Source organism: Tiliqua scincoides, chromosome 4 (assembly GCF_035046505.1).
Source record: "Tiliqua scincoides isolate rTilSci1 chromosome 4, rTilSci1.hap2, whole genome shotgun sequence".
Classification (NCBI taxonomy): Eukaryota; Metazoa; Chordata; class Lepidosauria; order Squamata; family Scincidae; genus Tiliqua; species Tiliqua scincoides.
The window spans coordinates 91,232,026-91,245,627 of record NC_089824.1 but is presented as its reverse complement, the minus strand read 5'-3'; positions in this window follow the sequence as shown (position 1 = coordinate 91,245,627).

The window sequence follows — 13,602 nt, the reverse complement described above, 5'->3', positions numbered from 1 at the left end:
CCCACACAGTCTGCAATTGCCAATTGTTAGACAGCTCTAAAATATGATGGTTTTGTTTTGTTTTCCCAAAGGAAATGAATTGTCTTCTTTGCTTTGAAAGTGCAGAATTGTTGGAGTAGTTTTACACGTACATGTCATTAGCTGAAATTTCATTTGTATGTGTTGGGGTTGTGTGAAATTTTGAGGAATGTTCACAAGGAATTGCTCTTCTGTGCTATGAAATTTCTTAGAAATGTGAATGGCTCCAAACTTTGTATCCCTCAGCTTTGACTTGTCCGCAAATTGCATCAGTTCCTGGCTTGGTTCTGGTTGTCCATGCCTTAATTCCCTCTTTTTTGGTGTGTGGCAGTGTTTCTCAACATGTGGGTCAGAGTCCACTAGGTGGGTCGCAAGCCAATTGCAGGTGGGTCCCATTCATTTCAATATTTTATTTTGAATAGACTTGATGCTACCATTGTATGTGACTGCATTTGGGAAATGTTATAGATTTGTACTTTTAACAGGCTACTTACTATGTATATGCTTTTAACAACCATAGTTATATAAATACTGTTAATAATAATAATAATAATAATAATAGTAGTAGTAGTAGTAGTAGTAGTAGTAGTAGTAGTAGTAGTAGTAGTAGTAGTAAATGGGACTTACTCCTGGGTAAATGTGGGTAGGATTACAGCCTAGGATTGTTAAAAATTTTCTTGCTTGATGATGTCACTTCTGGACCCAGTGGGTCCTGATAGATTCTATTCTAAAAAGTGGGTCCTGATGTTAAAAGTTTGAGAACCACTGGTTTATGGTAATGCACTCTATGTGGGGCTTCCCTGAAGACTATTGAGAAGCTACAGCTTGTGCAAAATGCAACTGTGAGAATATTAACAAGGGTGTTAATTAACAATTACAATCATATCATGCCCTTGTTCCATCTGCATTAGTTGCCAATCTGCTTCTGGGTGTAATTCAATGTGCTAGTTATGGCCCAATCCTATTGGGCCTTTACAACAGCAGATCTTATGTTCCATTGTTGTAAAGGTTGTAGTGGTACTGTAAATTGTGCCAGGTTTTTATACTCTTTTCTTCTGTAGGGTTCTATGGAATCTTTTGTGGGTTGAGTTCATCAAGGAACCTTTTTTTGTGACTTGATGATCCTTTGTGGCTCATCTCATCTTAAATGAATCCTTCCATTGTTCTCACATTCATCTGAAGGTGTGGTAACTACCTCTGGAGACCAGTTGCTCTGGCGATGGAGTTAGTGAGGACAGATAAAGTTGGGGATCCTTCTTTTGTATCACTACAAATTTGTTTGCTCCAAGTCAAGAAGCTCTTAGGAGACAGCTTTTGTTCCCAGACTGAAATGTGCTATGCAAGTAAAGTTTGATCTGTGTTCAAAGGTCAAACTCCATGTTACAACAGCTCTTTGTTTTTGTCTTTCTTAACTAAAAATCTTGTGGGGGCAGCTTGAATCTGAAAGAAATCATGGCAAGGGTAGCGGAACTTTCAGACATTATGAACCAAGAAAACAATTTTAATTGGAGGCACTTTGCCTCCCTATGCACTTTTAAAACTCAGTGGAACAGTATTTTGGTTGGGTTTTTAAAGTGTATAAGGGCTGCAATTTGGATCAGAACCACAGGGGGGAAGGCAAAGTCCTAAAACCCCTCCCTCCAACCATGGTTTCTCCCCATTTCATCTTTCCTATGACATATCTATTGTGCCCCCCCCCCCATAAAAAGGGCCATGTTACAAAATCATCAGAACATTCATTTTGGCCCTCACTGTATACTAGGTGTGTGAACAAGATAGAGCTGATCTAGGCTGTGTTTGTTTTTCAACTAGAAAAACTAGAGGCATGCTAATGACATCACTTCCTGAGTAGTTAGCAAGGAGGAAGTGATGTCACTAGCATGCTTCTAGCTTGTTTAAAAATCAAGCAGCAACGATAATGGCGTCAAAGTTACTTCAGCGTGTTTTTGCAATGTTAAATCAGTGCCTTATAGTTATTAAAGTTACCTTAAAGAATTGACTTATGTATAAAGCTTTTAAAATTTCGATGGCTCCCTTTTGTCCAGGTTCAAAAAACTCCTCCTATTTACTGTACAAGATGACTACACTCAGTTGTTTCTCAGAACAAAGCAAACGATCGCATTATTCAAGTAGGCTGCCATATTTAATAGCTTCAAACTCAAAGGAAAGATTGCAAGTGTGGCGAGCATGCTGGAAGCTGAAAAACATATGCAACCTTAGCATGCTAGGAGGATGTTAACACACCTCTTTAGCACGACTGGAGCTTCTGGCTGAAAAACAAATGCAGCCCTAATGGCATCAAAAATTTAAACAAACTGTGGCTCTGTAAATGTCATAGATGTTCTTGGTCAGCTCTGGTGCCCTAGTTTCTAACTATAGAACTAAAATTGAGTGATCAGCCAGACTCTTAAGCATGACCTCTGCCATACATAAAAGTGAGATTCAGGAGAAAATGAAAGGAATGTCAAAATTGTTCCTCAGAAAGATGATATCCTCCTTAGCACAATGGATTTATTTGCAGAGTCCACTTCAGAAGAAGCAGGTGGGAGAAATACAGAGGATAAGGTTAGAATTGTTTGTAAAAAAAAATTGAAAACCCCACAAAGCAGATGGTGTAGCTTGGCTTGCTACAGAAGGAAGTCAGTGTGGTCCCATTATGTTCCACAGACAGTAAACCTGTTCTGGACCTTAAATCTGGACTTTAAATCCTGTTCAGTTCTTTTCTGACGCAAAATTATGGTATTATTGATGGGCAGAAGACTGTGATTTTAGACATTTTAAATAAATAAATGAAACAAGTATAACAAATCTGAAGAAAAGGGGTGAGCATTCTCAATTGGTTGAGGGTGCAATCCCAAGCATCCCTTTGGCCTGCGCAAGTCCCTTGTGCTGGCCAAAGAGTGACACGAAAGTGCCATAATGCACTTTCACGCCACTCTAAGGGGAGATAGGTTGGCAGAGGGATGTGCACTGGCCTCTCCATGCCAATGTGGTCTGGGGGGCATGGGGAGGAGGCGGAAGGGAGGTGTTTCAGGGCAGGGGAGGGTGGGCGGCAGATGTTCCTGGGGGCGGGTTGGTGGGGAGTGGGAGGCGGGGCCAAGATCTGGCACTTAAGCTGCATCCTAGACCCATTCCTGGGTAACCTGGGGCAGTCCCAGGCTGCTTGGATTTACGCCACCAATTTCGGTGGCGCAGATCTGAGTAGACAAATTGGGACTGCTGTGGTTCTCCCCGGAGTAAGGGGAAAGGTTTCCACTTGCCTTGGGCTGTGCCACAGCCAGTCCCAAACTTGCACTGGATACAGTGCAGGCATGCCGGCCTACCTGTTCCAGTGCAAGTTAGGATTGCACTGCCTGTTGAGTGGGTTGAGTTCTCCCTAAATTGCACTTAAATCAAATATGTGAGGTAAATCTGGAGAGAAATATCTGAAGAATATTCAGGGGAACTAATATAATAAACCTAAAAATTCTCAGGGAGCTCCCCACACTCAACTTTAATTTTGATTGATATAGTACAACATTAAGGCACCTGTATTAAAACAGATTATTAGACTGTGCTGTTGGTGTCATCTGCCTCTCAGTGGCATTGGATTCCTGATGAAAGGCCGAGGCTTGTGAAGACACACTGAGCAAATCTGGCATGACCTGAGAGGCACCAAATCCCACCTAATGCAAAATGTCAAGGCAGATTTAGGGGCTTTTGCTTAGGAAAATGACCCAAAGACATTGAAGGGAACAGAGTTTAGAGAAAATTAGTGAAATGCCTCTGAGGGTTTCACACAATGAATTCTGTCTAAATTTCAAAGCAAATTTGGAAGTCTGTGAAATAACTGAGGAATTTTGAAGGACGCAAATGAGTCTCAATAGTAAGAGTGAAATGTTTTGAGAAGCTCTCTATATATGTCACTGAGGGAAAAAAGATGTGGAGTATACATCTTTGTCTAGATTGAAAACACCCTCAGTGCTCCATTGAAAAGAGCTCCAGTGCAGAGTGCTTTGATCAGCTATGAAATAATTACTCAAGAGTGGAATCTGGACCATTTATTCAGACTCTGACTCAAGTCTTTTTCAGAATCATCCACTCTCATGACTCATGAGTCACCGAGTAACCCAAATCACACACTTTTGCAACTCGAGTCCAAGTTACTGACTGGAGTTCCCAACCCTGAAGAATGTGTATGTAGTTCTACAGGCTTATTGTTCAAACTTTCAAAGCCTCAACATGTTTGTTTACTAGTCCAGGTGTTCAGTGCTTTCCCTGTCACTGTGGATGTTGGTATTGGAGGCTGAGTAGTACAGTATTTCCTTTATCATTAAATTAGTGACTTAGTTTGGATCAGAACTGCCTTGGCAAATGCTAGTGAATCGATCTAAGAGGGTGTAAAGGGAATAATATGCAAATGTTAAACCACCCAGGACTATGCACTTTATGAATTACAAAGCAAACTGATACAAAACAAAACAAACACAAAATTCATACTCTATATCAGGGGTGCCCAAACCCCGGTCCACGGGCCACTTGCGGCCCGCTGCGGGTCCCCATCCGGCCCCCAGGGGATCGCCCCACCTCCAATGGGCACCCGGCCCTCACCCCAGCCCACGCTGGCCCGCTGCACAAGCTCCACGCCTTGCTTTCCCTCGCTGCCACTGAGCTCAGTGACAGCGAAGGAAAGACGAGCCCAGCCAGCATGCAGGGCCTTTTATAGTGGGAAGGTAACGTGAGATTTTCAGGTCTTGCATTACTTCCCACTATAAAAGACCCTGCGCTTGCTGCTAGTCTCTTCTTCCTTGCCCATGGGCTGGGCTGGGCTGGGCTGGGTAGGCTCCCCTCCCCTCTCCTCCCCTCCTGCAACCTGAGCCAGGGGGGAGAGAGAGAGAGATGGATCACTAGGGAGGGGAGCCCAGCCCATCTCACAGCAGGTCTCCCTCCTGAGGGAGGGAGGGCTGGTTGGCTGGCCAGGCAGGCAGGCAGGCAGCAGCAGCAGCACATGGGTAGGTAGGTAGGCATGCAACTGGGCAAGCAGGCAGGCAGCCCAAGCAAACGAAGGAGGGAGGGCGAGGGGGCAGGTGAGCAGGTGGGTATGTGAAAGTGTGGAAGATCCTCCTCTCCATTTGTGTGTGTGTGTGAATGGGATCATAAACTGGCATGAAGATCCTCCCCCTTCTTTGGGTGAATGTGATCATAAACTGGCAAGAAGATCCCCCCTTCTTAGGGTGAATGTGATCACAAATTGGCATGAAGACCCCCCCATTCTTAGGTGAATGTGATCATAAACTGGCATGAAGATCTCCCCCCCCTTCTTTGGGTGAATGTGATCATAAACTGGCATGAAGATCTCCCCCCCTTCTTAGGGTGAATGTGATCACAAATTGGCATGAAGATCCCCCCTTCTTAGGTGAATGTGATCATAAACTGGCATGAAGATCTCCCCCCCTTCTTAGGTGAATGTGATCATAAACTGGCATGAAGATCCCCCCCTTCTTAGGGTGAATGTGATCACAAATTGGCATGAAGATCCCCCCTTCTTAGGTGAATGTGATCATAAACTGGCATGAAGATCTCCCCCCCCCCTTCTTAGGTGAATGTGATCATAAACTGGATTGAATTCATTCATTTTCCGCCTCTAATAGATTCATTTATGTAAATTTATTCAAATTTGAAATGTAAATTTTTTTTTTTTTCTGGCCTCTGATACAGTGTCAGAGAGATGTTGTGGCCCTCCTGCCAAAAACTTTGAGCACCCCTGGTCTATATCAGTGGTTCTCACACGTTTAGCACCGGGACCCATTTTTTAGAATGAGACTCTGTCAGGGCCCATCAGATGTGATGTCATCACCAGAAGTGACATAATCAAGCAGGAAAATTCTTAACAATCCTAGGCTGCAATCCTACCCAGGATTAAGTCCCATTGACTATCATTGTTAAAAGAATATACATAGTAGCCTGTTAAAAGTACAGGTCTGTAATATTTCCCCAAATGCAGTCACATACCACAGTAGCATCAAGTCTAAAATATTAAAAATAAAATATTGAATAGAATGGAGACCCACCTGAAATTGGTTCACGACCCACCTAGTGGGTCCCGACCCACAGTTTGCGAAACACTATTCTATATGAAGAAAGTTCAGGTTGTCTTTCATCTCCTCTCAAGTCTGGCCCACCTGTGATGTGAACTGAAAGGTTTGTGTTGAGTTGGGGGACATGGAACCATTTCTTTATTTATTTTGCTATGTTAAAAAAACAGCAGTATGTATGTAATTCATAATAATAATTGGCAGAGTTGGGACTGAGTATTCCACCTATGTCTGCAATTTTTCTCTCTTCTTCTGTGACACAAGATAGATTCACTTTTCATCTACCTATTTCAGACTGAAAATGGAAATGACGGCACATGCTAGCCTGGCAGCAGAAGTAACCACACTGTGTTTCACAGCTTATAGAACCATAAGCTTATATTTGCCAAATCAGTCAGCCCCAGAAAGATAGTTGCCTTGAATGCTCCTGTTGCAGTGGAAGAAAAGGCAGTCAATGCCTCCTTTCCACCCCCCCCCCCAGTCCACCTTCCTCAGGGCAACCAAAAGAATGCTTGCCCTTATATTCAGTTGCTGAGCAAGCTGCAAACAACACTGTGCAACACACCACTGCCGAACAGACACATGTGCTGTGTTTGTGCACTTGTCTACAGGCACGTGTCCACTCTGCAACTATGTATTTCCAAGGTGCTGACTGGAGTGCTCATCTTAATTGCCCTACAGCTCAAGGCAGAGTTTTGACTGCTGAAGGTCTCCTTGAGGTAATTGTCCCCTTGCCCTGGGGTAAGTCCCAGTAGCTGCTATGAGTCAACTCAGATCTGCACCAGGCCATATCACTGGCACAGGTCCAAATTGATCCGTGTTGGTGGATCAGACCCAAGAAAGGGGATAGGATACAGTGCATGCTGGTGCTGCCGATTCTGCCCCTCCGGGCACTGATCCACCCACCACTGTCATCACCCTGTTCCTACCCTCCCTCACCCTTTCCCTTCCCTGCACGGGTCTCACTTGCTCCAGCAGGCACCTCTCAGTTCACTGGCACCAGCAAGAAGGTTCTGGCAGTCCCACCAGTGTGCACAGGCTTTGCACCATCGCAAACTGCTTTATGGTGCTTTTGCGACAGCATGAAGGCCTAGCGTATCAGAGAAGCACACGCTCTGCTGGCGTATCACTTAGGTAGGTTTGGGCCATTAGCCTCTACAGATTCTGTAAATGTCAGAGGTGTGAACATGAAGCCCGAGAAGCGCTGACTGATCTGACAGCCACACTTATCAACTGATAGCATTGCATTACATTTGATTAATGTCGGATACTTTCAGAAGCCATGTAACTAGAGAGAGATTAACTGAAAACCCACTCCCTGTCCATCCAGGCCATAGTCACTGAATGCCTCTCCATGTGCACAGATCTGATTAAAATAGATTGTGCATTCATAGTATATTCATGATGAATTAATTTAACATATGCCAGGAGCACTGGCTGAAAGACTATTTATTCATATGTTAATGGAATGGTCTTTGTCTTTCTCCAAGCTATCTGCCAGGCAACATAGAGAATCCTTGCCAGAAATTTGTGGTTTAGAACTGGCCTGAAGCTTTCAGAGTAAGAGTAAGAAAAAGTTGGGTCCACAAAGATATGTGTATCTTTTTGTGTGTGAAGGTCATTTTGTGAGTGAGTGACTTTTTCTGTGTGGAGGGCTCTTCTGTTATGCTTCCCTTGGGTGGGAGGCTTGCCTCTTTTTCTTTACCTTAGAGAATTCCTAGAGACCAGATAAACATTGCCTTGGAAGGCAGGTTTGTGTTAGGGCTTTGAAGTACTTCCCATTGTGCTGAGATTGGTGTGCTCTAAGCCCAGGTTGGTGTACAGAGAACTTTGGCCTTTAATTCCTCGTCAAAACAGCTTTTGATCCCCTTCTTTTTTTGGAATGGCAATGTGAACTGTGGGGAAAGTGTAAAGCTATAAAGTTATTGGAACATTTAAAAACATGCCTAGGGTTAAAAACACCGCATGTGTTTACCAAAGCATCCTCCTACTTTGCCAAAGGTGACTACTGCACCACAAATCTGGTATCTACACTGATATTTAATAGAATGTTACAGTTATCAGCAATGTTTCATCTACATTTTATCATTACGTACCTCCTGAAACAAGACAAATCACCTTCCCAAGTTATTAACCAATCCTAGCAAAATGATTTCTCAAGGTGACCTTGGACTGACTGTACATCATTTGGTGTGTGTGTGTTTTTGTGTTTTTTTTTTAGGAAAAAGAGAAGATGGGTTCACAGATTTCATCAGTATCGAGGTTCTTCCCTATAGGTGCTCTAACAGTCAAGTGAGTAAAGAGAGCTCTGACACACACACTTCGCACCAGCAGACCCAGTTTTTTCATGGCAGGCTTTTTAAAGGGGGGGGGGGTAACTTGAGTCCATTAGAGTCAAGGGGTGACTCAGAGATTTGGAAAGTGCCCCTGTTAGGATTCTTTTTCAAATTGAGTCGCAGGGGGCAGTGACTTGGCGACTCAACTCGAGTCAAGCCACGTTGGGTTTTCCCATCCCTGCAAAAGTCTAGTGGTCTTCAGAAACTACTTCAGGTTCAGTTTGGTCCACTTTGGTGTTGGTGCTGCACTTGACTTTTCATTTGTCTTTAGAAAAGTTAAGTAGCTTTTCTACTACTTCTCAACAAAGAGTAGGCTACTCGACAAAGAGATGTGCTGCAGCATAATGGTTAAGAAACAGACCTGTTAATTAGTACTTCTTTCATTCAGATGTCACCTCTGTCACCTCTTAAGCTTGAGCAGTGAAGCCTCTGAGAGTCTTGCACATGCGCCCCAGCTCTTGCCATTTGCAGCAGTTGCCCAGAAGTGCACAATAGCGGCGTTTGCATCACCGTAAATGGCCTTATGCTGCTAGAATGCAAGTTCCAGCAGTACAAGGCCCAGACAGAATTGGGCCTGAATGCTTTCATTTCATTTTTTCCAACATGTCAGAACAATGTCTAAGGATTTATATCTCCTTTTGAATTTGGCTCTCAGTGAAGGGTTTGCAGATCAATCATTTAGGGAGTTGTGAAGCAAATGCATCTAAGCAGCAATTATGTTGGCTGGCACCAGTCTCATGACCAACTAATTATCATGTTATGAAGAGAAACGGAACCTGTGCTTGTTAGCTTAATTGTGAAAACTTAGAAACTGTAGCTGAAATGCAACACCACATAAATCTGCTGTATGGCATGCGATCACCGGAGGAAAGCACAATCCAGTTGGGTTGTTTTGTTTTCAAATTTACCTCCCCAATACTAATCAGCAACTTTACCCTTTAGAGAGATGGATTGGCTTGTTAGATGCCACCGGTGGAGATAAAGCACTTTGGCTGCCACTGCCTCTAAATGCACCTAAAATTTAATTGCGTGGAGCAATCAATGTTAATGGATGGTGGCGGCCGTGAAAACAGCACACACTCTAACATTGCGGAGCAAATAAAGCAGTCAGCCATTTGTGAATACAAATCTTGGAGTGGGAATAACAACTGGGGTTAGGCATGGCGGTGATGATAGAATGGGAACCATCTGTGTAATATTCCTTTCCATTTCAGAATAAGACTGTAAGGCAGCCAATTATAGAATGTTATATAGTTATTTAGCCAGCTGCCCCCCCCCCCCCCCAAAAAAAAAATTCTGGTATTTAAACTAGCTTTGTTTGTGAGGAAGTCACAAATGTGGTACCATGTGTTACATTTGCAGGAAGTCAGATATATAGGTAGAACGTGTAGTATGGCAGGCTGGAAGCTTTGGGTGCCTTGCGCCGCAGTGCATAGAACTTTTAGGGCAACCAACTTTCCAGCAGCGAGGTAAGGGCAATGCAGCGCCGAGGTAAGGGAACAAGCATTCCCTTACCTTGAGGAGGCCTCCATGACTGCCACCCAACTGCAAGATGCAGCACATGCCCCATTTGTACAACTATGTCAGTGCTGGAAAGTTGGTTAGGATTTGGGCCTTAATGTGAACCAAGGCTTAGCTGCATAAATGTATACCTGACTAGTCCCCACGTGTGCAAATAGTCTGCCATAAAGGAGGCTGACAGATCCTGTGAGTGAGACTTCATGGGCATGTACGTATGTAGGCCTCAATTTACACTGTAGGTTCTGTGTGCTGTAGGGAAATAACTAGAGCCCAACAGTTCAGAACTGTACTGCAAGTATAACTGACATGCCTGGGTTACAGGCCACATTTTTTTTTATTGTATTCTAATGGCATTGATTAAAGCTGATTTAACATAGTGGTTAGGAAACAAAGCAAGATTCCCTACTTTGAATCTTGCCTCTGCCATGAACCTTCCCATGACGTTAGGCCAGTCTTGGGAAACACTTTCTACTCCTCACTCATATCATTACAGTATAGAAATGCTAAATATTATTATTCTGGTGTGTATCTAAGGATAATTTTATATGGAGAAAAAATGAGCTCAGGGTGAATTGTGCTTCTTGTGAACAAAAGTTGGAAACTGAAAATAATTTCTAATTAACTTTCTAGATAACTTTGTGGACAATAATGGTGTTGGTTGATTTATTATGCACACTACATATTTCCCAATTTGCACCCTGACAGATGTAATTTATATTAGTTTAGTTATAGCTGCTTTCCCCACCCCTCCATGCATCTTTTTTTTCATGCATCTTATTGTATCTAACTTCATCATATGAAGTTCAGTGGTATAAACAGGATTGCATGTCCATCAGTACCTCAGAGAGAGAGAGAGAGAGAGAGAGAGAGAGAGAGAGAGAGAGAGAGAGAGAGAGAGAGAGAGATTCGACCCTCTCTGTGTGCCTTCAATCATAGTGGCTTTATACTGTACCTAGGTGAAAAAAGAAATCAGATAGAAAATAGAACAACAAATACTCCTGCTCTCCAACTTATTACCACACACAGACACACAAACATACACACACCCCCTAGCCAGGTACCTTCTAACCCTTTTAAGTCCATTTCTATAACCTATCTACTTCATGATTTAAAATGAGATTAGCCTTTTGCCCAGATACCTCCCACACATGTCTTGAGGCAAGATCATGGCTTGGTGTGAAATGGGCCATGTTTATTGATTACAAATCTCCAACACATCCTGCAGTGGTTTATTTCTGCATATAACTTCTGCACCTGCAGTGGTTTATTTCTGCACCTACCCTGGAGGAGATAAGCGCCATTGACACCAGTCCCCACAGTCAGTCTGGGGTAGGCAAAAAAAGAAAAACCACTGTACCAAGGGCTAATCAAATAGAAAGCAAAAAATTCTAACCAAGCCCTCCCTCCCCAAATGGAGTGGGAAGCTAATCTCATAATATCCCTTGAAAGTAGGGGGGGGGCCCTGTGGTGCATCGCCACAGATCAGAATGTTCAAGACCTGCCATGTTCAGGCCTTATGTGTCAAGGAAACATTTTTGACACACAAGCCCTGAACATGGTAGCCTTCCCCCAGTAGGTCTGGAGCACCAACCAGGTGCCACTTATCCCTGTCTCTGTCTTATGGGACCAGGCAAAGAAAGCCCAACTCTAAAACAACTGAGGGGATGCATTTCATTCATGCATATCCATATATCCATGTATATGACTGTGTGTGTGTGTGTGTGTGTGTGTGTGTGTGTGTGTGTGTGTGTGTGTGTGTGTGTGTGTAGCAGGATCATGTGCAATGGACTAGCCTACATGCGATTTAAAAACTGTAAGAGCCTATGTACAGTATTGCATTCTGTGAGCATAGGCTGCATTCTTAGCTTCTGATAAATGCAGAAACAGGGTCAATGACTACTTCTCTCTTTGCAGAGAGATATTGTGCAGATATTGTGGGAGCAAAGCTAATAGGATTTACTCATAGTCTGCTAGGCCATATACCAAAAGTCTAACAGTAACCCATGGTCAGAACAAATTCAAAGAAGTAGAGGAGAGACTGGTCAGACTATTTCAGGTGGTAACTACTCATAGTTCTTCTCTTCATTTACCAATTACACTGGTATTCTACCCTTCCTCCAGGAGCTAAGAGATGGCATATAGGGGGAGTGTCTCATTTTATCCTCTCAACAACTATGCAAGGTAGGTTAAACTGTGTTTGTGTCCCCCCCAAATTTCTTCCAGTGAGCTCCATAGTTGAGTGGAACCTCAGTCTCTCTGGTTTAAATCCTACACTTGTACAGTGCCTTGTGGAAATGTTATTGTAAAAGACAGTAGACGAATATATTAAATAATAAATATGTGGAATCAGCCACTGGCGTCTCTAGGAGGGTGCGGGGGGGTGCGAGCTGCACCAGGTGACGCGCTGGGGGGTGACGCGACCTGGGGGAAGGACATGCTAACTTCGCAGCTTTAGGAGCTACCACATCACGCCATATACCGTTGGATGTGGAATGGCCAGGGGAGTGCAATGCAAAAACAGAATTGAAACATCTCCTTTCGTTCAAAGGTTATGGCCAAAAAACCGGAAGGGAAGAATGCATAGAGCCCTATGGAAAGTGAAAGTGAGCCGTATTGCACGTTTACTCGTGAATAGGCGAATTTGCCATAGTCCCTTGGAAAGGGCAGGCTGAGAGGAATCCAACAACACCAGAATGGTCCCAATCCAATGAATGCGGCCTCCAAAAAACACCGGCGAATGTCCCATCCCTCCCAGCTGTGAATCTGAGCCTGAGCCCAAACAAAACCACGTCACCGCATTTACTTGCAAGTAGTCCATTGGAAAGGGCAGCTGAGAGGACTCCAAGGAGGTCAGAATGGTCCTGATCCAATGAATGCAGTCCCCAAAAACATAAAAGGGAGAAGGAGTTCCCTGCCTCCCTCCCAGCTGCAGTCTATTGAGCCCTATGGAAAGCAAGCAGCCTCACATCCCGTTTCCTTGCGAGTAGGCAGATGTGCCTTGGCTGGTGGTCAGGTCAGGCAAAGGGGAATGTGAGGACACCAGAAGGGTCCTGATCCAATGGAGCTGAAGCTGCTCCAGAAGGCAGCCTACCCCCCACTAAAAAGGACAAAAAAGAGGCTTGAGCTGGTAAGGGAAAAGTTTTCTATTTTGCACTTGGAAAGCCAGGAGAGTCTTTATCTTGATGTGCCTGAAATAGAAGAACTTTAAACTGGGCACTGGGAGGGCTGGAAATCTCACTGATTCTTTTTTGGGTGGGGTGGGGGGTTATTGCAGGCAGACTACAGAGTAAGCTCCATTGACCACTATGGGACTTACTTCAGAGTAGACATGCATAGGAGTGGGCTCACAGCCTGCAATCCTACCCACATTTCCTGAGAATAAGCCCCATTGATCACCATGGGACTTACTTCAGTGTAGATTCACTTGTTGGAACAGGAATGACTCCCCCTTATTTAATTATTTCTTTTATTTTAATTTAATTATTTATAATTATTTATTTTAATTTGCTTGATGATGTCACTTCTGACCATGACATCACTTCCAATAGGTCCTGGATAGATTGTCATTCTAAAAAGTGGGTCCCAGTGCTAAAAGTTTGAGAACTGCTGCAATAAGTTGTAAGTAAGTTGACACATGTGTCAACTCTACAAAT